This window comes from Scatophagus argus, chromosome 23 (assembly GCF_020382885.2).
Source record: "Scatophagus argus isolate fScaArg1 chromosome 23, fScaArg1.pri, whole genome shotgun sequence".
Lineage (NCBI taxonomy): Eukaryota > Metazoa > Chordata > Actinopteri > Scatophagidae > Scatophagus > Scatophagus argus.
In genome coordinates this window covers 6,307,543-6,332,852 of record NC_058515.1, presented here as the reverse complement: position 1 = coordinate 6,332,852, position 25,310 = coordinate 6,307,543, and the positions used below count along the sequence as shown (strand labels likewise).

The 25,310-nt window shown below is 39.0% G+C and overlaps 1 long non-coding RNA gene across 1 annotated transcript in view; it reads left to right on the top strand.

Moving 5' to 3' along the window:
- The first annotated feature begins 586 nt into the window (after nucleotides 1-586).
- LOC124054265 overlaps nucleotides 587-25,310 on the top strand; it is a 39,265-nt gene continuing 14,541 nt past the window's right edge. Inside the window, exons 1-2 of the long non-coding RNA XR_006842343.1 lie at nucleotides 587-827; nucleotides 1,412-1,523. This is a non-coding gene — a long non-coding RNA (uncharacterized LOC124054265). The remainder of the gene's footprint in view (nucleotides 828-1,411; nucleotides 1,524-25,310) is intronic.

The following is a 25,310-nucleotide window of genomic DNA, read 5'->3' as shown; positions in this document are numbered from 1 at the left end:
ACAAAGAAGACAGACTGAAACCCCAAAATAAAATCAGGCAAGGAACTGATGCTAGTGCCTGTGAAGCAATCTCATAACTTTAAGATTTATAATGTTCTTTTTTGTCCTCGCTTGGTAAACTGTGAGCTGCAGATTATGAAGCTGGGGCCCTGCTATCCACCAGTGGATGATGAAATTAGTCTTTCCTGTGAATGCAATTTCTTATTGTAAGAGGACATTTGTGAGAACTTGACTCTTTATAGATGCAGCACCAATTTTATTCAAATCAACATAAAGCTTGGGCCACTAAAAATAATCTTTGAAATTAGTATAATTAGGAGTTGCCAGGAGTCGCACAATAGGCCTAAACCTTGGAGGCTGTAGGAGGTTGACAGACAAATGAATCTTTAATTAAACCCTAATACAACCATGTCATATGGTTTTCCCTCAATATGGCTAAGCACAATTGAGCTGACCTTGATTTAAAAATTGCGAATAGGACTATTCATTGCAGTGTTTTATTTTGAATCTCAATTTAGTTTAATAAATAAATAAATACATTTTTTGTTCAGGCTACAATTCAATTTAAAAAGTCCTCCCTGTCCCAGCAGCACTTTGTACACTGCGGTCGTTCTGCGTCCGTCGTGTACGGTTAGCATTTTGGAAGCTAGCTAACTAGCTAGAAACGATTGGCTTTTAAGACGAGTTTGGCTACGTAGAAGAATTGGTCACGTCAGGTTTCACGTGACTGCGTTAGATTACTCTGTTAGAGCAGGAGGTTGGGCTTCATGGCGGACTGTTTGCACTTTATTTCCTAAGAAAATGAGAGCAATCACCAGTTCAACAAGGTAAAAAACCACCGCTTATGCTAACATGTACAGCATTATGCTAGTGGATGTTTTGACTCTGTTTTGAGTGCACAGGCGATTTTATTGCCGTCGAGCAAATTGTCTTTTGTGAATTTGTCCCTACTTGTTTCTCCTATGCTACAGCTAAAATGTCCCATAACTGTCCCATAATGTTTCATCAAGTTATGAAACATTATGGGACAGAACTATTACGTTGAGTTCTGAAGGTGGCGAAGCAAACCTTCTGTTTAAATGGTGCTTTTCAGGCCGTTCATTTGTGCAGTGTTGGCAGCACGCCAGTCGGCAACATCACCTGTGCTAATGTTGCATAGTCATCTCTTGCCATCAAAACAGCTCGGCCCCAGTAAGGTGTGTCCTCTCTTACCTGGCCCCATGACGTTAACAACACGCCCTGTAAGTCCCGTTGCTTGATTGGATTAATTTCTGGGGAATTTGAATACCAAGTTAACACCTTTAACTCTTAGTTGTGGTCCTCAAACCATACAGTGTTTTTTTTTTCTTTTTTTAAATTTTTATTTATTTATTTTATTGTATTTATTTATTTCCTTTTTTTTGTTTTGCAGGGTGGCAGAGTGCTTTATGCTGCTGAATGATGATATCCTGCCCAGAGCATCACACTTCCTCTGCTGGCTTGCCTTCTTCCCATAGTACATCCTGGTGCCATGTCTTCCCCAGGTAGGCAACGCAAAGACACAAGCACCAATTTGTGGGACCTTTTTTCATTGTTTCATAGTCCAGTTCTGATGATTACATACCCACTGCAAGCACTGTGGGTGCGTACAACAGACTCAGTTGAGAAAGAGCCCCCCACTTTTCTGTCCTTATGCATGAATGCACATGATATAAGTTGTTTATTATAATATTAGTAATGCACGCAACATTTACCTTTGGCGTGTTTGCTTGAATCTTGTTCTGCATGACCGTTTTGTTGTTAATTAGTTGTCATTAATCAGTAAATTAGAGTGCACTGCATGGAGGCTGTATTTATGGTCAAGTTAGCGTGCTGTTATTGCATGCTGCTGTGTGTGGAGACTAGTCTTCAACAGACTTAATTAATGATACTGTCTAGGTGTGCAAATAGACTCAGCAGACAAGGCAGTTAAAACAATTTTTATTTTGTCTGTATTCAGGGTTAGTTGGCAACTGAGTGGTGATACAGCCAAAGGCAGGCAGGCAGCAGTCAATCGAGAGACAATTTATACATACTTAGGACTATTTGGGAGCAGGTGTGTAGATAGATAACTGACTATGTTGATAATGAATGTTAGAGAAAAAAGATGTAATTGATGTTTTGTGTGGGATAAGTCATTCAACCTTGAAGACTAGCTGCTTAAAAATATGAGCCTATGTTGTTTTATTCATTTACAGCCCATATACTACTGTAAATCACTCCTATTAAGCTGTCTTTCAACAGTGCATCTGCCCAGTCATATATGGACAGAGTGGTACTGCTTGTCCGTTTATAGTGTATCAGTATTTTAGCAAATGCAAAGTCTGTTACCAGCCACTTGGTATTAAGCATACCAAGTAGCAGGCCCAGCACATGTATACATTCATAAACTTATAAATAAATGTATCTCTAAGCTGTTACATATTTCTACACGTGTACTGCATGACTGTCTTGCTTCTTTCGATGAGCGAGTGCCTGCAGGTCTAAGGTTGACCCGGTGAGCCCTGCTGGGACTCCAGTGGTACTGGTGCATGACTATGTTTATTCATCTGTGTAGTCAGTACGACTCCCTCTCCACTCTTCACTGGTTGTTTTGCAACCTATTTTGGACTTTTCACGACCCTCTTATGCTGATGTGGTCTTCACAAATGCACCAGGCACAGTGCTTAATTTCAAATCATTTGTTCTAATCGAGAGTTGTCTGATTAGTTGGAGAATATCCCTCTCGTGTTTTTGCAGCAAAGATTTCATATTTTCTTTTTTATTTTATAAAAGATGAGCAAGTGTGAATAGCTGCCCTCCAACCATGTTAAGCTATTCAAAAACAATCAAGCATGTATCTTGTAACTCCTTTACTGTTTGACAAATAAGACATTTTTAAACTGGGCAGCAGGACGTGCTGCAAAGTATTAATTTTATTCGGAGAGAATGCCTAATTGGAAATTGGGAAGATTAAATACTCCTTTCTTTTCGTAGTGTTTGCATTCCTGTTTGATATCCAGTTAGGTCGGAGTTCATTCAGTGCATTATAGAAATTTCCGGGTATTGGGTCTGACAACAATATGTACATAAAACAGCTCTTGAATGGCCATAATTTTTATCGAGTTTTTCCCCAGAGTAAGAGGTTCAGTCTCTTCTATCTCTCAAATTTATTTTTTTTCCATTTTCTCAAGGACGAAGCCAGAGTTTACTTTTGAAAATGGTCTTTCTAACTTTGAGAAGTGTGATGCCAAAGTAATGCCATGCTTTTTGGAAGTCAGTATGAAAGGCATTCCAATCTGGCACAGCTGGGGGATCAGAAAACAGGATGGCTGAAATGGATTCAAGCAAGCAAAGGGTATGAAGTACTTTTTAAGCTTACTTCACATGTATGCAGACATTTTTTCTAAACAGATTGACCCCAAACTGCCTGGTGTTTAATGGCTGTACTGACTTTCCATAGTTGTATGTGGGTGAGGTGTTGACCTGAAAATTTGCACTTATAACTGACGAGGAGTTTGTGGTGGTACCTGCAGAGAACCTGCATAATTTCTTGTTTCACAGAATCACTGTTGTGTTGTCGCTAACACAGCTCTTTCTCTTCATTCGCAGTCCAGCTCGCTCATCCAGTGCTGCTCTCTTCAGTCAGCACTGAATCCTACTCATTCTGTCAAAGTGAAAAATAATTCCTGTTGGTGTATGCTTTGTGCGACTAGGTTAACTGTTGAATGAGGCTGTTGTCGCTGCTGCAGTAACGTTCATTCAGTGGCTCAGGGCTGTTTGAGCGCCGTGGTGAGGTTATAGGTTGGGTACTGAACAATCTTTCACTGTGAGTATCTGTTGTATATCCAACCCAAAACTAATTTACAATGGTTGTGAAAGCGCAGCACCTTGTTGTCATCGCTAACTGTATCTAGCTACCAGCTATACTATGTCTCGTTCATGTGCGAGAAAGCAGCTAACAGTATTATGAGGAACATGAGGAACAGACATGGTTGTTGTAGTACTACTGCCCTGATAGCATTTTAGTACTGGGACATTTTGGCTTCCCTTTCTCTTCCATTCTTGTGCAGGTAGCTCACTGTCAGCTTCAGAAATACATCCACCTGGCCTTGGGGAAGATGCCGGTCATTTGCAGTGAGGGCACAGACAGGCAGGTAGGCTTATTACGGCCACAGACTCCAGATAAAGATCAGGTGCTTTCATTTATTGATTGCTGTCTGGATGTTAAAATACTTTCTACAAATATAAGAAAAAAATACTTCTGAATTAACTTTCCAAGCCTAGTGTTAACTGAGTAAATGAAGACCTGAAATGAAGACAGGGCGTCAGTAAATAATTAGTCTAATCACTGTTTGGGGTTTGGAGGTGTCTTTTATAAATATCATGTTTGCACTCTTACTGCTGCTTGTTGATGTTTGTGCGATGGCTTTGACACTTTGTAATTCACACTGAATGCATCAGTGTTCACGTTTAGCAAATAAAGAGATTCATCAAACAGAAAAGGAAACACTGGCATAAACGGTGCAAGGGCACAGAAGCACTGTTGCTTTTTTTTTTTATAAAGCAGCATGATGCATAGTAAACACCATCCTCAGATTAAGCTGTAGAAAATTAATTGGACAGAAAACACAACCTCTTCAGTCCTGAGTGTTGTACTGAGGTCAGAGTGTGTAGCTCATGGCTGCTGTGTGACTTGTTACCAGGACAGTATACAGCGTATTCAAACTCAGCTGGAAATAAGACAGCAACAAGTAATTGTGATGATTTTTAGAGCTCTGATGCTCTTTGCATGTGAATTTTCATTTTCTTAAAACAGATTAGGTCCACTCTACATTTATTCACGCAACTGTCAAATCATATTAAAGCCAAGATGAAGAGCGGCCAAAGTAAACAATGACAAAATTACTTATAAAACTGGAAGAAATTATACATATCACACCTTTCACAAAATGTCAAAAATAATGAAAATCCAAATGACCCATAACCCAAAATGATATCTTCAGTGTGTCCAGCAGTCAGAAACCAAAAAGCATTAATTCACATTAATGAGAAATGAATAAAAGCAAGGTCATCCTCATATTAAAGAGGCTATAATTGCTGAACGTTTGATATTATATTAATGAGCTCTCTTACTGTCTTGGATTGATTTGCTCAAAGCAGATGCATATATCTATACCTCCACATGGATATACAATTAGATGGGTAGATAGATATTTGTAAATAATGACAAAAGCCCCCCCCCCCGCAAAAAAAAGATAAGCAGCTTATTCTCGATCAAGGTGTTGCCTCCAGCACATGGTCTGACAGCTGTAGCAGTCCTGATGATTGATTTCATTATATATCCAGGTGGCTGATGGTAATGATAGCTAACAAATATTAAGTCGTAGCCCGAGAGAGTTTTAGATCCAGTCTGACTCAAACCTCTGATGCTTTTGGAAGGTTTACAAATGTTCTGTAGCAGGGGATGAATATCCTTCTCACTGCTTGATCCTCAGAGAAGAAGGAATACAAACACAACAACAGAGTGCAATACCAAACAGCAGCAATGCATCCTTGGAGGCCAACGCCTGTGTATTTCATATGAAGTTACTTTTCAGAGCAGATGACTGATTATAAATTCTGTCTCCCCCGCTCAACACAATTGCATCATTCTCAGCTACGCCTCGCAGATGTCAGGAGAAACCAATATTGCCAGTTTTTGGGGCCACAGTAGAGTAAAGCTGTCTTGAAATGCATTTCCTTTCTTATGCAGTTGCAATATGTGTACAAATGCATTTGTATTTTGTACGTATTCACAATTGTTTGTGTGGCCATTGCTATTCTGGTGCATATTTGCATAGCTGTTATGCATTTTTTTTTAATTGATGCAGATATAGTGTGTTAATTTTTATGGGTTTTTACGGGATTTTGGTAAACCTCTCTACTGCATAAAACTATAGATTCTGTGACTGGAAAAATAATTCAAATGTAGTCCTGGAACGAGATATCCTTTGCTGACTAATGTTAAATGTTTCCATTGCTTAATAGAAAAGTGTGTTTTCAGAAGGACACTTCTGCTTCTCAAGGTGCTTGTTGTGCTCTTTCGTAAAGAAATTCCAGCTGGAGCAGAGTCTTCTAGGAAAAAAAAAATAAGATGAATGGGGCGTGATTAAACAAACAGCAGAGAGGTGAGTGGAGAGACAAAGAGATGGATAACAACAGAGGAGACAGGATGACAAACGGAAAGCAGAGTGTGTGAGAGCAAGAGAGTCCACGTGTCACCTCAGTTATTCCAAGGATCACACACAGTCTGTGACAGCTTCTGAGGACAAAAAAATGCTGTGTATGTGACACTTACTTCACAGATCTTTGCTGTTGCTTTTGTTTGTAGATTGGGAAGTGGTGGGGGGAAGGGTGAAGAGCAAAATGGGTGTAGTTGGTTTGGATTTTGGACTCCCGAACCAGTGCATAAACTGTACATGCCCTGATCTGATCTAGCAGAGTGCTCCATTTTCTGTCTTCTCTCTTTCCTGCTCCTTCCTGACCTCATATGTCCTATCCCATTTCCTGCCTTACTTTGTTTGCTGCGGCTTTGCCTCCTTCTCTCCCCATTTTCATTCCTCAGCGATGCCGACCCTCCCACGCTCTCTCTATTTGCAATTGAAAACACCTTGCATATGCCCTGTGGAGAAGTGCACATACTGTGTGGAAGACAATGTAGACGTGCAGTTTTTTTAATGGTTTTCATCCAAAAATCTGAGGTTAACAAGGGAATTGTAACATCCTACATTGCTTGTACAATTTAGGATGTTATATTCTCTCAAAGTGGACTACAAGGAGTGTTTGCATAAGTTAATTTTTCCCCTTTCAGTGCTCATCTTAGACATATATCACTAATGATAATGTGCTGTGAAAAAATAAAAATATGTTTTAAATAAATAAATTTCACTCTCGGAAGGTTTAACAACCCTTTGTGTGAGGTGCGAGGTAAGGACAGCAAAAAGGATAGATTGTAGTCATTATTTACGTTACAGGTTACATCTGTGATGAGATTTTGATGAAATGCTGAAATACCCAACACAATTTTGCTGTCTTCTCCTCTCCATCCTTGTTCAGTCCTCCTTTGTGTTCATGTTTGTAGATGTTTTTTTTTTTTTACTTTTAATTTCATCATCCATGGCTCTCAGAAATAAGCCTTTATCCATCCTCATTCTCCCCTGCTAATGCTTGTTTTTTTTCCTCCTACAATCATTTTTTTTTATTCTTCTTATACCTTCTTGGCTCCTTTCTTCCCCCAAGATGAAAAAAGGTAAATAAAGACAAGATGTCATCATTTCTAAACACAGTATAGACATACAGATACTTTGTACTCTGTGTGTTTGTGTTTCACACACATTCTTCCTCACATTGGACCATGCAGCATTTACATTATTGTTATTGTTGGTTATGGCTTTGTTTCATTATGTGTGAGTAAACTACAAAACTGTGTATCTCTGTGTAAATGTGAGCTATATATGTAATTACAGAGTATGTGTAGGTGTCACATATATTTTAAGATAAGCATTTGCTCTGTGTGTGTGTGTCTGTGTGCACATATCTTACAAAGTGTTTGCAGGAGCTATGTGAGCACTAACCAAGCAGAAATGACAGTAATTAACTAAACGAGCTACATCTGCACCCGAGGCGGGAGAGACAGGGAGAGGGACGTACAAAATTTGATGCCGTCGCAGTAAGAGAAAGATGAGCAAAAGGGTGTGCAATGAGAAGAGGGGTATGAGAAGGATCGCTTTCAAGATAGGAAGGCTACAGGTGAAGAAACGTAAAAGTGAGACTGAGCGTTGTGGAGGTGCTATTTTCATCAAGCTGCAACAGAAAATATTAAAAACCGCAGAAATATGTGCTTGTTATTTCGTCTGTCCCATTTACCAATTTTCCTCTCCTGTTTTTGGCTTCACAAATGACAGGTGAGGAGACACAGTATTACCCAGAGGGAATGAGCCCTCCCTGGGCAGACAGAGCTCCTGAAGCCCTGAGCTCAAACTCTAGGCCTCGCTGATTCAGCTTAACATATCACAGCTGTAAGTGACCTAGAAAAAAACTTGTCAAATGGAAATAATTCCTCCTCCAGCGCTGTAATTTTTTATGTTTCCTGACATGGCAGTCTGTGGACTTTAAAAAGTTAAATCCAGCACCTCTCTGTACTTCAGGTTACACCATGCTGCTTCAAAGGCCGGTGTTGATAGTTCAGCTGTTTTCTTTCCTTTGATGAGCTGCGCTGCTGATACAGTTGAGATTAAACCCCTCTCACCATACACTCAGTATAATTTGAAAGTTAGAAAATATTTTTTAAACAGAGCAAGAAGCTGTCATGTTAAAAACAGTATGTGCTTAGTGCAGAATTTAGTATCTGCATAAGCTGCAACATGATAAAATGGCAGACAGGAGGATTTTTCAATGTTGTGTCAAAAGTAAAACGTTTTTGTGCTTTAGGTTGCATTGTGCAGCTCCAGAGGTGAATGATGCAGCGTTCTTATTCATAGTAATCTTTTCCGCTGATACATTTGAGATTAATTTTATTTTGTGGGATTTTGAGGGACAAATCAGAATTTCTGTTAACATAATGATTTCACTCAGCTGCCGTTCTCTGATCACTGACCGTTTTTATAACTGTGCTTATGATACGATCATAGCCCTTGTCACTGTGTCTGAGTTTTTTCCATCACTCTCTGACTATGTCCCACCGAGCCATTGGTTGTGCTTTGAAAGGTCAACGTCAGCTGAGGTCAAAGTTAAAACAATTTAAACTTTTAGCGCAGTGCTCGGCAGTAATTTCGAGCGGTGCACCATGCCAAGAGCAGGGTTTTGCTGAAGTGGGTGCCTCTGCTGTCCCCATAAGAAAACAAAGAGACAGCCAGCACAGAGCGCATTTAGTGCTGATGAGGTGTAGGAACCTTTGGGAGCAGGTTAGCAGCAGCAGCTGGATTGATTTACACAGGAATTTATCTGATCCACCTGACAAGCAACTGAAACCGCCTCTGTAGACGGACCACTACAGTTGTCATGAGCGTAAAGTTGTGTTCATGTGCAGCCAAAATCACTTCGTCCCCTTGTCCAGGTTTGGACATAACAGTGATGCTGTGGAAGTAAAGTACATACATGGTGCATTCAGGTTGTCCTCAGTGCCTTGTAAAGTTGAACATTCAGTTGCTGTTAAATTATTAGATTAATCCTTCGTTCTGGTTGAGAATTTTAGTTCCCTAATTTTCTGTATTCACCCTGACATGAATAAAATGCTGGGGGAAACACTGAATCATTGTGATCATTTGGGATTTTTGAGCATAGACACTGACTAAATTTATGATGAATATTGGCAGAAATTATTATCCCTTCTCTCTTTTTTAAATCCCATTAGTCTAACACTTGCTAGCAAAGCAGATTAATGAGGAGATCCGAATTATGCCAGCACCTTCAAGGAAAGATGCTGTTTTTACTCTGTAAAGGTAAAAGTTCTTTTTTACTTTTACAGCAGCAATTATGGAACTCCTTATGCTAAAGCAGATTCCCACTCGTATTGTCATACATGTCTCAATATTAACTTTTTATAATGACTCTTCTAAATTGATGAAAACAGCATGAATTAAACCACAAGTGATGCCAGATGATGATGTAATGGCATGCTGAATGGGTGTGTATTTATGTGTGTGTGTATTTCAGAATATGATGTGAATGTGATGTCTATGGGTGGAGATACGCTATCATTTTAAAGGATTTAAAGTGCTAGTGTCAAAATATAGCCTTGCAGGCCAAATCTGGCCAGGTACCTCATGCGCCCATAATGGGTGCAATATGATTATATGCAACTTTATAGAAGTACAGTGTCCATGGACTACATGTCCCAGATTTGGGGACTGAAGATTTGTAGTTGCTAGATGTCAGTATATCCGTGATAGTGTCTCAATTACAGAGTTAAGACCATCGTTGTTTTTCAGAAGTTGCATTTTTGAAGTAGTGTACACTGAAGTTGTATACTTGAATGTCTGCTTGTTGTTTTAACTTGACTTCTGCTTTCAGAGCTGTGTATTAATTACAAAGTTAGTATTAAAACCAATAATGATAGAATACTGAGGCGATTATATAATAAGATAAGTAGATATATTATATAGTCTTACATTCACAACTATCCATTTGAGGGCAATCAAAGCGCTGATGTGGCCCAGAATGAAATCTGCCGCTCCCCTTGACTTTATGGTAACTTGTAGCTCATTGTGTAGCTGTCTGGTCTGCAACTTTACACTATCGTTTGACTTTCACTACTCGAGTCGTTTTTGGCCAATATCTGTTTCAGCAAAAATGCTCTAAAAGTCTACTGTACAATACCTGCTCAGGACCAAGCGACTGGCTAATGAATATAGTGGTACAATTAGCATACAAAAGAGCCTGATATTTCCCTCAGGTGTGAGTAGAGACCAAAAAAGATCTAAAATAGAAAGAATATTGAAGTTAGGTTATTTCAGGTTTGAGAGAGCAAATTGTTGTAAACATTTATTGTCAGTGAAAAAACAAGCAGCTTACAAATGCTTAATGTGTGCTAGGATACTGTGAGATATGGTTCATGATTCAGACAATTACATCCACCTGTTTTCTCCTGTGAGAATATGCAGCTCTCCCAAGTGTATGTGTGTGTGTGTGTGTGTTTATGTGAACAGTTGCAGCTACTGTTTGGACTGCTATCAGATATATTTATAAAGTAGTATGAGTACTTGGAAGAATTGGAGAAGTTGGGATACTTTCCATCTTATGATGAAGTTGAACTTTTATCCTCCTCAGTCTGGTGAAAAGCCTGACTGTTTAATCTGACTAAAGTAATGATCCTTAACAAGGTTTACATAAGCTTGTTAAGCATGTCCATCTGTGTTTTATTCATACTGTTAATAAACCAATGTATTTAACTGCTTGAATGTTTTATGTAATGAATTGTAATTTTTTGCTCTCCTTAAGAGCACTTATTAAACCAATAAAAGGAATTGATGTAAGCATAGCTTCAGCACAAAAAAATTGTGACGTTATTCTGTACTTTGGTTTATTGTACTTTACTTTGAAGTGAAAAAGCAACAAGACTTTCAAAATATGGACAAAAAGGTGAGCAAATGTTTACCCTAATATCGAGTTGCATATAAATCCTACCTTCTGGGTAGGTGGTCACTAGTTTAGTGGAAACACAGCCTCAGTGGTGGACGTTGTACATGTATATGTTATTTTTGTTATCATGACAACCTATAGCTAACTACACTAGGTTTATTTTTCTTAAGTTTTTTCTCGATTTGTTTGTCCACTTCAAGTAAGTAAGTGACTCTGATTTTGAGTTTAAGCTGCAGTCATGCAATCCATTTGGCCTGCTGAGTGGTTGAGTCAGGCATCCAGTTGTATCGAAGTCAGTAAAGTGTGAACCCAGAGTGATTTTTTTTACTGCTGATTCATGTTATCTTCTGCTTGTCATGCCCACCAAGCTGAGGAGAGTGAAGAGAGGCAGAGTGGGAGAAATCTGGCAGCTGATTAGTGTGTAGGCTATAGACATAAGCTCTCTATCGTGTGTGTTTGTGTGTGTGTGTGTGTGTGTGTACCTGTATACAATAACTCATGATGCAAAAGGAGTATTGTGTGAAGACACGTTTTTTAAAATAAATAAATTGTTTATATGAGTAATGTCAGTAGAGCAGTCTTATACACACACCAAGGCACAAACACAATATCTTTGTGAGAGGTATTGTACAAGAGTACGCAGATATACAAACTACACATATAGATACACTTTTCATAGTGGGATGAATAGATGCTGTAAGAGGCATGACACACACACAAAGTGAATGAGCCAGAGCAAACAAGACACGCTTCAAGCTGTCCCTACAAATACACATAAATGGAAAACACAAGTAAACACTATCTCGTTATGGCAATGCTGACAGATCTCACATAGCAGAACCAACACACATGTACCACTTCAGAAAATCCAACCCACACACACACTTGAAGTCAACTCTGAAATCCACAAACATGCACACAAATTAAAGTGCATACACACAGCTCGTCCATCTCTCACTAAGATACATGCACACATTCACTCACAACACCACAGAAGTTCTGCACACACTTACTAACACATACTGACAAACATGCCCTGCAGCTCACTGCACAGTATTACACATGCCAGTGAACTGATGGGAGTGGAATGGCTTTACTCCATGTTTTATGTGTTGGACTTGGGCCCACTAGTACACTTTGATATGACCCGGCAGCTGAAAACAGATTGAGAATTTACACATTTTGAAAATTCTTCTGGAGACGTTATTACTCAGGGGGACATCTTGGATTCTGTATGATCAGGGTCATGTTAGCATGTATTGCACAATTTGTGAAGATAAATGTTGAATATTTCGTATCATGGCTGTGCATTGTGTTTCAACTCCTCCACAGGTACACTGATATTGAGGCTGTTTTAGAAGAAATGCGGTATGTACAAACTGTGGATTTGAGCACAAAATAGGGCATAAGAAAAAACATAATTACCCATAAATCACGTTTTTTCCAGAGGAGACTTGTTGCATCACCTTGGCTGTAAAAGCAGAAGTTTTCAAAAGTTTTGGCTTCTCTGGCTACTAGACACTGGTGTCAAGAATACTGATTGTGCAGAAGTAACTGGGAACACTCAGTCTTGTTAAATACATTGGCGAAGTTTAGGTCTTGATAAGCATCTTTCCTTTCTTTCAGTGTTCTACTCTCAGCACTGTCCTTGCAGGATTTATAAACAGAAGAGTTTTCTAACAACAGAAGAGGCGATGGAAATCAAAAATGAGCATTTTAAGAAGCTTCATTCATTTGATGTAATTCTTAATGTGTTTTTCAATGAAACAGCAAAGTGAACAAAATACCATCTTAGCACTTTCAGCATAACGCTAAAATTAGGGCTGTGCGCAATTAGTCGCCTTGTTGTTTAAATGTTGCAACCTTTGCTAGTCAACACCAGAAATATTATTGCTACTAATCATACCAGAACTCAAGTAGAAATGTATGAGCCTATCATGAACAGAGGAAATAAATACAAGCAAAAACTGGAAGTCAACAACAAACTTGCATTATATTATGATCCATGTCTGAAGGAGAAATCTGAAAGAAAAACACTACTGTAGACATTCTTCTCTGCCCTTTGTGTGTTTACACCGAATGATTTCTCCTCCTCTGTAATGCAAACACATCTGAACCAAGAAATGTGACCTTCCGTCTTTCACCGTCAGTGCACTGACAGCTCTGCACATCAGCACATCATCGACAACACGCTCCCTAAATTGTTTCTGGCTTTGGGAGAGACTCACCTTTAACTACAGTTTATACCGCTTCAAGGTCATGAGGAAATCATCCAAGCCTCTTTTTCTTTAGAAAAAGCATAAACGTTGAACCGAGGAACTGTAAGTGCATCTCTCTCCTCATCGACCCAGCTTGACCTCTCCTCTCTCACTCTTATTACTTCACTATCTACCTCTGCATTAATCTTGCTGTCTCTCCTACCTCTCCATATTGTGCTGTCACCTCTCTTGATGTGTCTTGTCAAGCGACCCTTCCTCTGCTGCAACTTTGTTTCTATCCATCTATCTGAATCTTTCTCTCTTCAGGGGACAGGGGCCCAGTCAGATCAATCACATCACCCCATCCATGTCCCCTTTGCAACGTACAGATCCCTCTCTCTACTGCTCCTTGTACACCTCCGGCTGTATAGACAAGATAATCTATCAGTCTCTCTCTGTCTCTCTCAAACACAGACCTCTATTTTGACATACAAAAGTGTTCCACACTACTTCTGTCCACTTGTTTTCTTGTATTTGTGTTTTGCGTCATGCACTCTTCTCTTTTTTTCTTCCCTTTTGTCTGTCTGCCCATCCATCTGTCTCTGTCTGCCTCCATCCAAACATCCCTGTCTGCTGTTTGTTTTCAGGATGCTGCACTAATACAGTTGTGTTCCGTCTCTGTCGCTGCGCATGGTAACGCTCTGCCGCTTCATTACCACAGCAACAGAAAGCTGTCCCCTTTTATTACAGCGCGTATTAATGCCGCGTGCACATGTGAGTTTGCTCACTTACCTACTCACTCAAAGAGATAATGTCATAGGAACAACATGTATTTTTAAGCAGTCACACAAACAAATGCAGCCATGGTTGGATGCAGAGGAAGAGAATATATCATTGGATGTACACACGCAGACATTAAAAGAGAGACGGTGTTTGGACTGTATAACTGCCTGGCTATATTAAACTTGAAGCTCCTCCTCCATTGTGTTAGACATTAACCATAATGCACAACAAGCACTACTGGGCTCAACTTAACAGCATTAAGTGCACTTTGCTGCCTGGCTGTGGTCTCAACAAACAATACATACTGCATGCACTGCGGTATCTAAACTCCAGGCACAAGCCTCTTGCCTAACCTCAAGCTGAAGCTGCCCTCACAGAATATACAATGGCCTTGGACACCTTTTGTCTGTTCTTACTGTAAGAGATCATTGTTTTGAGAAACAAAAACCCACATTGTTTGTCATTGAGATTGTTCTGAATAGGATGAAAAGTCACTTTAGAATGCTGTAGTTTTGTAATTGTCAGTCTTATATTTTTTGTGTGAAATTTCTTTCAAATGTAATTCTTGAAGTAGGCAAGTTTTTATAATCGTGTGTATGCTCATGAAGGAGCTTATGCAAACTAAGAAAACCAGAACAAAAATCAGTAAAGTAAGAAGTCACTGGTGGTGAAACTGGTGGAAGTAATGTTGTCTGGAACTGACAGATGTGCTTTCTTGAGGAGGTGAAACTCCTTCAGGGTGTGTATTAAGTTGATGATATCACTTTTATACAACTCAGTGGTCAAGTCAGTTGTCACTTTTTCCCGTCTTGCTTGGCTGGGCAGTGTGAGCCCTGCCAACGGAAATTGGCTGAAAACTGTAGCAACTGAGATTACAGGTGTCAAACTACCTCAGCTGGCTGACAACTGTAACAAGCACGATGTCAGGGGAGTTAAGGCTGCATTAAATTGGCCTACTGCATCTCATTTATGTTGGTTTCAAGTGACTCTTCTTAAAGCGGAGATCTGAAAATGCCAGGTCCAGCAGGAGGACAAACATGAGGGGGAGGCTGTGTTAAATGTGCAAAACACCAGAGAGGTGACAAATTAAAGCAAACAGTATAAAATGTGAGTCAAATGGCCTTGAGTCACTGGATACCAATGATTCTGGAGATCTGTTGTTTTTCTAGTACAGAGAGTCATAGGTGCCTAGGTAGTTTGTTCATTTCTTTTAACAATCAGTCAGTAAGTACATCGAAAAGTGAACACATCCCTGTCCACAACACTTTAATGTTTGTGGTTGTCTACAGTAGTAACTTCAGTCTGCTTTTTGCTCAGCAGCCATATACTGAGGTATCAAGCTGTGATTTTTTTTCAGTGGCTTTTAATATGTTTTTAATGAGAGTTCAAGATTTATTCATACATGCATACATCATAGCAGCTCTTTTCTATCATTTCTTACCATTATTTTAATTATTATTATATATTATCAGTATTTGGATAAAACTGTTTATGAAAATTAAAAGGGAAATGTTAACCAAGCAAAGTCTGTTAACTGCACATTACATTTCAGCTACAGATTCTAAACGTTGTGCACCTAAATTCTGCAGTAAGTAAGTATGCTTCTCTTATTTGTTGTATGGTCAGTATATGGTTTGATTTACATCCTTATGTTTAGTTTCATGCATTCAACTGATTTCAATTTACCTGCCTGCTAATAGACCTGCACATCAGGGACAAGCTGTTCAAACAGGCTGCTGATACAAAGGATAACAGCATGTGGTGAAAGGTGCTCTCATTCCTATTCAAAAGTGATGACAGCCAGAATTAAATGCTTCTATGATATAATCAGTTACCCAATCTATAGAACAACCTTGAGTCAAAGCATGACATTTGAGCTTGTCGAGATCAGACGTTTTCCTTCCAGAAATAAATTGTAATCAATACTGACGCAGACTGATGGAACCTTGTCTGCAAAAAAATGAATCTATTTACACCACATCTCTTTGCTTTTTTAACAGTGATTAGTAACCACCTAGAAAATATATGTGGCCAGTGGCCAGCAGTATGGTTTAATGAATGAGACTCACTGTAGGACAGGGGAGTTTCCAGGTCGCCGGTTTAAGAATCTGGGTCATGGGCTTAAAACATCCAAGTACCCATGTCAAGGAAAATCCCAGACTGGGTCTTTAATAGTAGCTTTAGAATCACTTCCACCCCAGTGGCTGACCAGGGCTTCATGCCCGTTTCCATTCTAACTGGATGTATTCTGCATCAGTGAATTGCCTTCATTGAGATACATCAAATATGGCTGTTGCATGGTTCCAGCCTGGATTTCTGGAGGTTTATCTCACATCCTCTCTGCCATTTTCCTCTACGCTCTGTGGTTGACAAGAGACTCATGTTATGTTTGTATTCCAGCTGGGTGTAATCCAACATCGATAGCTCTCATCTGTGCTATGCTGATCTTCCCTGGCACTGGGTTGGGGTGGGGGGTGGGGGGCATGGGATAACCCCTCTTCAGTTAGTGCTTCTGGCAGGCAAACCTCAACAGTGGCTGCAGCTGATCTCAGGAAAAAGTTGTGGGTACAGACCAGAGGAAAGTGGCAGTGTCAAGATTAGTCCCAGTCCCCAAGTAAATCCAGTAAAAATTAATAAAATTTTTGGTTGTGTTGCAGAGATGAGCTGGTCGACCAGCCAGGGACTGGATTCAGCGGGTTTTTGGCATGCTTGGCCTGGACCAGAAACTGGCCGATCAGTTTTCCCCATGTCCGATTCCAATCCAGTCCATTTTTTGCGTGTACCACATGTCATACACACAGTACAGGCAGTAACTCACAGACGAGCATGCTAACATATCTTTAACGTGGCTGTATAAAAGACATAGACATTTATGCTCTTTAATAGTTCTTACCTGTCAGTCTCTACATTCTTTGTTCATGTTCCAGTTTCTCCTCACATAATCTGAGTATTGAGTCAGAGATGGAAAGTAAGTACCGTAGTGTTGCTGCTATGATTAAATCTCATGAGTTTAACCACACGGCTGTGTGTATTTAAGGAGCTAATTACAGTTTACGATACTGCGTAAAGTTATAAGCAGTCATTTTTAGTGGGGAGGAAATGTTAGAAATGTGTGGATACCATGTGCATAGTACTCTTGCTTATTGTAAAGTGTCCATTGTTCCTCATGTAAGCTGTTTAAATACCCAATGTGAATTTGATTACTTGTCTGAAGAGCAATATTTTCATTTTACCTAACCCTAGATTGCTATCTGAAATACACATTGCAACTAACTGTTGCATTTATGTTTGAAATCATTTGGTTTGCTTTGTTGGTGTTCATATTGAAAGGCCCTTATTCCTGCTTCACAGTAGAATGACCTGTCACTCTTAAATACTATTACTTGATAATTGTCTTTTCATGGCTTGTTATTACAGACTGATGGCAATACGGATTATTGAATAGACTGCTAGAATACAGTACAGTTCAGTGAAGAATTACTTCTCCTCAACATTCTTGACACACCATCTTGCTGGCTGTTAACACCTAAACAATCTATCCCACAAACCAGCAGTCCTGTCCTATCTTTCCTTATCGACGGGTCACAATTGGAAATCCGAATAGGAGAAGAAGAAATTTGCAATTGGTACACCTCAATTGCGTTGCTGTCATTGTTGTTTGAGTATTCCCAAGTTTCTCAGTTGATATCTCTGTTAGGTAAAAAACAACAAATTCTGGAGTACAGCTTATTCTTATTTGTAGCTTCAGTCAAATCAAAATTTTCTGCTGAGAAGTTGGCATTTACAGCTGCTCTGCTTTATGCTTGCCATTGTTAATATTATATGGCAGGTGTGAAAAACCCCATGTTAGCCATGAGTTAAAATGAAAATAAAATAAAACATTGTCATTGGAGAATTATGTCTCAGACATAAAGCGCACAGCTAGTGGCTTTATTATATTCATGAATAATGTTTATTGTTCTGTAACAACCTTCATTTATTTTTGGGAATGTGTTCTCTCTCAAACACACACAGAGCTCACTCACACATTTGTTTGCTTTTTTTTTGTGTGTTGTATGTGAATGGACATCTAGCTATAGGAAGGCATTTCAGGACAGTGGAAAAGTGTGTGTCTGTGCTTGGAAAAGGGCTGGTAGGTGGAAGCGTGGGTGCAATGTGTTAGCAGTGGCCTTGCTAGTTACCATGGAACAGCTGGCCATGAAGAGGCATTTTAGGAAAAAAATATCTGTGTGTGCCTTTGTGTGTGTGTGTGTGTGTGTTTGCTTTTCTGTAATCAGTGGGGGAAGGCATTTTTGTGTGAGACAGGTGAGACATTGTAACAGATACAGGACAACCACCAGGGCAGTCCTCTGCTTTGCCTTCTGTCTTTATATCCACTTTGTAGTTTCTCTCCTCTCTTTCTCACACACACACACAAAATGGCCTCATCACCTTTCCTATTGCAGCCGCTCATCAATCACATGCTTCATCCATCGCCCCCACTCTTCACATTGTTGTCTCTTTCCTGTTTTTTTTTCTCTCTCTCTCTCTCTCTCTCTCTCTTGCGCTTCCCTCGTCCACCCTCAGGTATCTTCTCCACTTTCATGAAGCCACTGGCTCTCACACTCTCTCTGTTTTCCTCTGCCTGGCAAAAGGAGTGGAAAGCGTTGTATTTAAAAAGACCCAAAAAGTAAGGGAAGCTAGTAGGTGACTAGAGAGATGAGCAGAAGTCAGATAAGATCAGTTCAGACTTAAATGGTCATGTAGAGATGCTTAAAACAAATATCAAGTATATTTCCATAAGTCTTTTTGGGGAATCTAATTTTGATACAAATATGTACAGACAGAACACTTCAATGATTTGCTAGACACCAGAAGGGTAAATTTTGTTTTGGGTAAGTGCCAGACTGAGTGCAGCGTTTGCTTTGAGACATATGTCCTCAGTGGTAATGCATGTTGGGTTCTTATAACTCAGTTTGATGTTTTATGGCCTTTGTGGCCTCTTTCACTGAAATTGTCTTGTTTTGAAAGTAAGTGCATTTCACAGATGGATTCTCTGCCTGATGAGAGAGAGATGAATCTTTGGTTCAATGGTAGTCCATGAACCCAAGAGACATGTTGAGTAATTATCTTTATTTGGCGATAATAAACAATACCTGTCACTTCTTCCACTGCTGGAGGTTAGACGGCGAGGGAGTTCTTTTAACGCTTTGTATTGCATTGAACAGGTTTCATAAATTGTAAGGCTTAAAAAAGTTATGTAAAATGTTTAGATTGTGTAGAGATCATAATTTTGAGGAGAGAATCATTTTCTGGTTTCAAACATTGACATCCTGATTGTAATCCAAAGGTGACAGCGCCCTTGCAATAAAAGGATGGGGACTTCTTTTGGTTTAGCATTTGCATGTGTGGAGCAAATGACCCTTCAAATGGGTCACACACATCTTTGTGAAAACATGTAATTTTTAGTGTGTAGGTTGCCAGCTAAGAGGTGGTTTTTGTTGTTTCACATAGTGATGAGGGCTTTAAATGGTAACGTGCAGACAGAGGGAGGGGTTCAGAATTTCGACTGAAATAGTTGGCGAGTGGCAGTTTTATACCCACAGCTCACTTCCTGTGAGTCAGACTAATCCTAAGGTTTTCAGAGTCAGCTGCAGAATTGCTTCAAAAGTTGACGTCATCTGCAAACATCCATGATATGACTCTAGAGTCTTCCAATTGCATCCTGCTGCTTTACTGGCTGTTCACACATGTGAACTTTGTCTTCAACTCATGTTTAAATAATGCGATTATATGACATATGTCAATAGATATTACGATAGTATCATTATTGTGAATTTTTTTTGGCCACGATAATTGCAAAAATCTGTTACCTTGACAGCCCTATTTTCAAATTTAAGTCTTACTGCACTGAGCCACAGTGTTTTCCCCACCACCATACTGATGTTGTCCCGTTGTTTATTAGACCACAGAGAAACACTGATTATGTTTTTTAGAGCTTGAAGCACCTAGGGACTAAAATCAGGATATTTGAACTTCAGCTGCTTAGGTTTTTACTGTTGAAATCCACCAACACATTTCTGTAAAGCTTTCTCAAAGTTTTGAGTCGTAATCACTTTAATAGAAATTAGTTTAATCCAAAATGTTCAACAAAGTAAATAAATGCTTACTTCTGGGTATCAGCAAATTCCAGTAATCCACTTCAGTGTGTGCATTCAGTTGAACAGATGCCTTGTCATGTATTATTCTTCACTTAATGAATATATAAGAATATATAAGCTTCCCAGTCATGGGAAGGGATGACTTTGAAGTTACCCCAAAAACATAAAGACAGAGATGAGAAGTCGGAGCAAGAGAGTATTTATTAACAAACTGAAGGTACTTGTTGAGAATTACTGGTGAAGTCTTTGTCCATAGGAAAGCCAGAGCTTAGGCCTGAGTATAGGAGCTGAGAAGGGCTGGGGAGCTAACCAAGGGAATCCAGCCAGAGGGAGTCCAGTGTACCAAGAGAGGTTGAGCAGATGTGCTGCAGGTTCCAGGGTGAGCAGGAGTGGGATAGAGGCTGCTACCAGCACAGGAAAACAAAGCAAGAAAGGAGGGCTGGAACGAGACAGAGAAGGGAAGGACAGGGAGAGAGAGAAGGACTCTTGGCGGAGGGTGTGATGACATGTACACAGCTTGTAAGGCCACAGCTTTGATCAGCTATTACATCGATACAAAGCACAGAAATTTGTGATGTCAAACAAACAATTTTGTGTTTTACTTTAGCAGAACTTGCACATATCATTTTTTTTTTGTTCCTTGCAGAGCAGAAAGCACTTCAAAGTTTAATCAGTGATGTTGATTCCTTCAGTGTTTTTCACTGCATAAAATGTCCTCCATGTGTCAGTAATCTTTTCTCACTGTGAATGAAAAGTTAAAATGGGTGTTTTGGGAGCACTTTGGTAGCCTGATGGTTTCATTGCATGCAATATGGTTGCTTATTCGCAACTGTCACTGGAAAGTGCTCCTGTGTCATCTGAAAGGAATTTCTACTGTTAAGTTCGTTGTTTAATTTGGGAGAAATTGATTGTTTTTTTTTTTTTATTTGCTTGTAACTGAATTAAGCAATTTTTGACCACATGGGTGCCAAAATAAATTCAAAGAAACACAGTCCTCAAATTCTGTTAATTGTTTGTGTATGTGTTCACAAATTAACTACTTACTTACACATCCAGTACTCGTTGAGTGTAAGTCTAAAAATTAAAAATATCAGTCTTTAGGTTCTCATCTTTCTTTACAAGTGACTGGTTTACTTCATGCATTTGCTGTTTCATGCTGTGTATGATTTTTGTTGGGTTTTTTTGTGCTGGATAATAGCTAATAGCTGCTAATGATTTAACAAGATTGGTGAGAGCTTGATGTTTAATGCTTGATGCTTGGTTGTTCATTCAGGCCTCTGAGTTATCATGAGCTAATGCAGGAAAGCAGATAATAAATCAGACTTTAGAATCTCATGGTTTCAACACAAAAATTAGTCATTTTATTTGGTTTTCCCAGTCAAAACGATCAAACTTGACTCTCCAAATTTCAACTGAGTCAACATCCAAATCTAATTTAAGAAAGACTATTTGCATTATGTAAAGGTCTGTGTAGAAAAAGTTCTGCTGTTTAGTTGCATGCAAAATACTTATCTAATGGCCACTTATTTTTAATTTTAAATTTCAGGGCAATTAGCAGGTGCATCAACAGAAAAAGATTACCAGTATTGGAGAAACTAATAGCAAAGAGCACAGTAGTCCTAGTGTCCTGAAAATATGACTACTACATTTGAACATGAGAAAGAATGCCAGAGAGAAAATAACTATGCAAAGGAGTAATTTGCTGTGTAAAAAAAGATGGGATGATAGTAGATATGATTGCACAGAGAGAAAGTAGAGTTTGCGGTCCTTAATAGAAGATATGGCGATACTGCTGTTCGGACTAGTGAAACTGGAGGAAGAGTATCAGGTGGAGGGATTTACATTTGTAAGAACTTATACTGTATTGTATATCCAGATGATAGTCTAATTCCTTACGTCATTTCATTCCCAGTTTGGTTCTTCTAAATCTAAGAAGTCTACATTGGAATTTATTCTCTGCGAATAACTTTCACTGTGTCTAATGTTCCTTAACAATATGCAGATGAATTGTTTCAAATAATCTTGACTTCACTGAACAAGTTAAATCTAACTGTCAAGAAAGGTGTTTCTGTAGCACTCAAATAACTATTTGTGTTCCTTCGTCAAGCAATACTTGTCCCCTGAATGAAAGTTTCCACCTCTGTTGTAAGTGAACCAAAACACAAGAGTGACACCCACTATGAATGTGGTGTCCTACATACACTTAGCTCTTCTAGCATATCTAGTGCTGTCTAGTTCACAAACTAGTGATTAGAATTTAACTTTTACATCCATTGACTGCTCATTGTGCTTTCTCTTAAGAAAAAGTGCCCAAGATCAGAAACAAAAAAACAAACATTTTTTCATATTATGTGAGAACAAGTGCATTAAATCTATAAACATTGCCTACTAAATCTTATAGTTTGTTCTTTGACATTGAGTCAGCAGCAAACTGTCTAGAAAAGGTTTTTCATGCTGAGCCTAAGAGCATTTTGCCTCTCGTTTCGACTTCTGGAAGCTTTGACTTTCAGCTTTAAAGGGTTGTACCGTCCTGCTGTCTTAAAAAATAAAAAATGAGAAAAATGTAACCATTTGCATACTTCTGTCTTACTCAAAAGCTACATACTTGTTCAGTGTGCAGCTGCACAGGTTGTGTTTGGTGTCAGATTTAACCTCCCCACACTGGTTGTTACTGTTAGAACTGACTTTACAGATTTTTCTGAAGGTGTACTACATGGTTTGGCTCCCAGCTTCATTTCTAACCCTCTAACTCCCTTCGAGCCAGGCTTCACCCTGAGGTCTTTGGGCAGAGCTCTGTGTTTGATCAACAGTCTTGAGTGAAGACCGACAGAGACACATCTTAGTCAGTGTGCTGTGTGGGGAACAAACTGTACAGGCAGTTGGGGCTAGAAATAGCAATTCACTTTATTTCACCTGTCTGTAAAGCCTGAACCTATGAGATAGATTTCTTATTTGGTGTTCTCAGATCCTCTTGACTTTATTGGTGCATTGTGTCTTAGTCAGCTAATACACACATTGTCAAAACCCCAAATCCTTTTATATCATAAGTAACATTATCAATTCCCAGTCAGAACAATCATGTTTATGTTCTATTGAGGAGCTTATAAATCCAATCAATTTCTTTAAGAGCTGCTCACATCCAATCTAGCTTCATCTGAAGACCTTTGATAGTAGCACTATGTGTGTTTTATTTAGTTCAGATGTGGAATTTGCATAGGATACCACAGCTGGCTGAAGTTGTACGGATGATGAGGTTGTGAGGTTTAACAAGTATTTTATCACACCGTGAGCTTTCCGATGGGAGGCGGGGATTTTGTTTTGACGCTTCAGCTATTGGAGCATGTGTTTGTGTGTGTGTTAATGCCATGTTATTTATTTTTAGTCATTGTGTCTGTGCCTGCACCATAGGTGTTAGCAATGTTGTGGCTGCTAGTAGGAGACAGTGTTGGTGAAAATGTTCTAGTTTTAGCAGCACCTTCTTTATAGAGAAGCCTTGAGAACATGCTAATTTCCTCCAATATTATCTTAATTTGGTTCTTGTTGGTCAGAGCTGTCAGTTTTTCTTAAAATTTGGTTAACCTATTCCTTCAAGCTTTGATCCTGTTATCTGTCTTTTGCTATCTGTATTGATAGAAGTATTCATAATACTGTTCCAATGTGCACCAGAGAGAGAGACTCTTGACCATCTCAATCTATTTTAGTGTTCAGTGTATCCCCTTGAGCTGCCCACTGCAAACATTCTCACATATGTTTATGCGTGGGCACACAACACAAAGTGGTAGAGCTCAGGAGATGTTCAGTCCTGTCAGGAATAAACATAGTGCAGTTTTGAGGCTGGAGAGAGAAAATGAATATCATGAATCAAATGCATAATCTATTTGAATACCAATATTATGCTGAACAAGAGATCTTAAATTAGATTTCCTGAAAATGGTAGAATTATCAGATTCCACAAAATTGCAATTTGATTGTAACTCTAAAAGCAATAATACATGAGTATGAATAAATATGTTTTTTTTTATTGGTGTTGTGTGATATATCCCAACAGGCTTATTGTGTGGTTATGTCATCAGATCTTGAGACAGTACATGCAGAAGCTACAGTCTCAAGATCTGATGACATAACCACACAATAAGCCTGTTGGGATATATCACACAATATATCCCAATATTGAGATATGCCGTTGCTACAGATTCTGAGTATTCACAACAGACACCGGGGCCATCCGTACTTTACCATTACAGACAACTGGTGAAATCCATTACAGACATCCATTTGCACTGTTTGTTCCACTGTATGTGAAGACAAGATTTCTCACTGATCAGGCTAAACTATCAACAGTCTGTACAAATCTCTTTAATAATCCAGTAGAATAGAAATTAACTGTCACCCATTAAGTCTCCTACCTTGCAGTAAAACTGCCCAATTCACATTACACACTGAGAAAAACCAAGTTGTCATGAAGGATAATAAGTCATAAAACCATTAGTGTTAAATTCCCTGAGAAAAACCCAACATGTTATCAATCTCTTACTTTTTTATTTATTTATTTATTTTGTTTGGTAAGAAATAAGCCTAAATTCCACATAAACAGTACTATTTAAAAAAATGGAATTGTCTGCCACTAGAGTTTGATTGAATACAGGCAGGTGGCTGATAGGGCTTCTACTTATTTTTGAATTGACTTTGAGTAAAGTCAGTCTTTGTGTGATGGGTTTGCAAAAGAAAATTTGTACATGGAGAACAAAACACTGTACAATGGTTCAACCAGGCTGACAATTAAAGGGCACAGAGAAACAGTTGAGCAGTTGAATAAGAATTCAGGAAATCACTTATCATTGGTAAAAGAAATTGGCCGCTAAGCATAAAAAAATAGGAACGTATTCATATTCCAGTGTGAAGTGCACAATACTGCCTATAAAAACCTGCAGTCAACAGGCATGTTGCTTTAACAAATCTATTTTTAATGGGATAGTTTGGATTTTATTTTTAGGTTTATGGGTTTTCATTCATAGTCAGTGTATTATCTACAGTAGATGGCTGCTGGCTTGCCCCCGTTTGGGAGAACCAG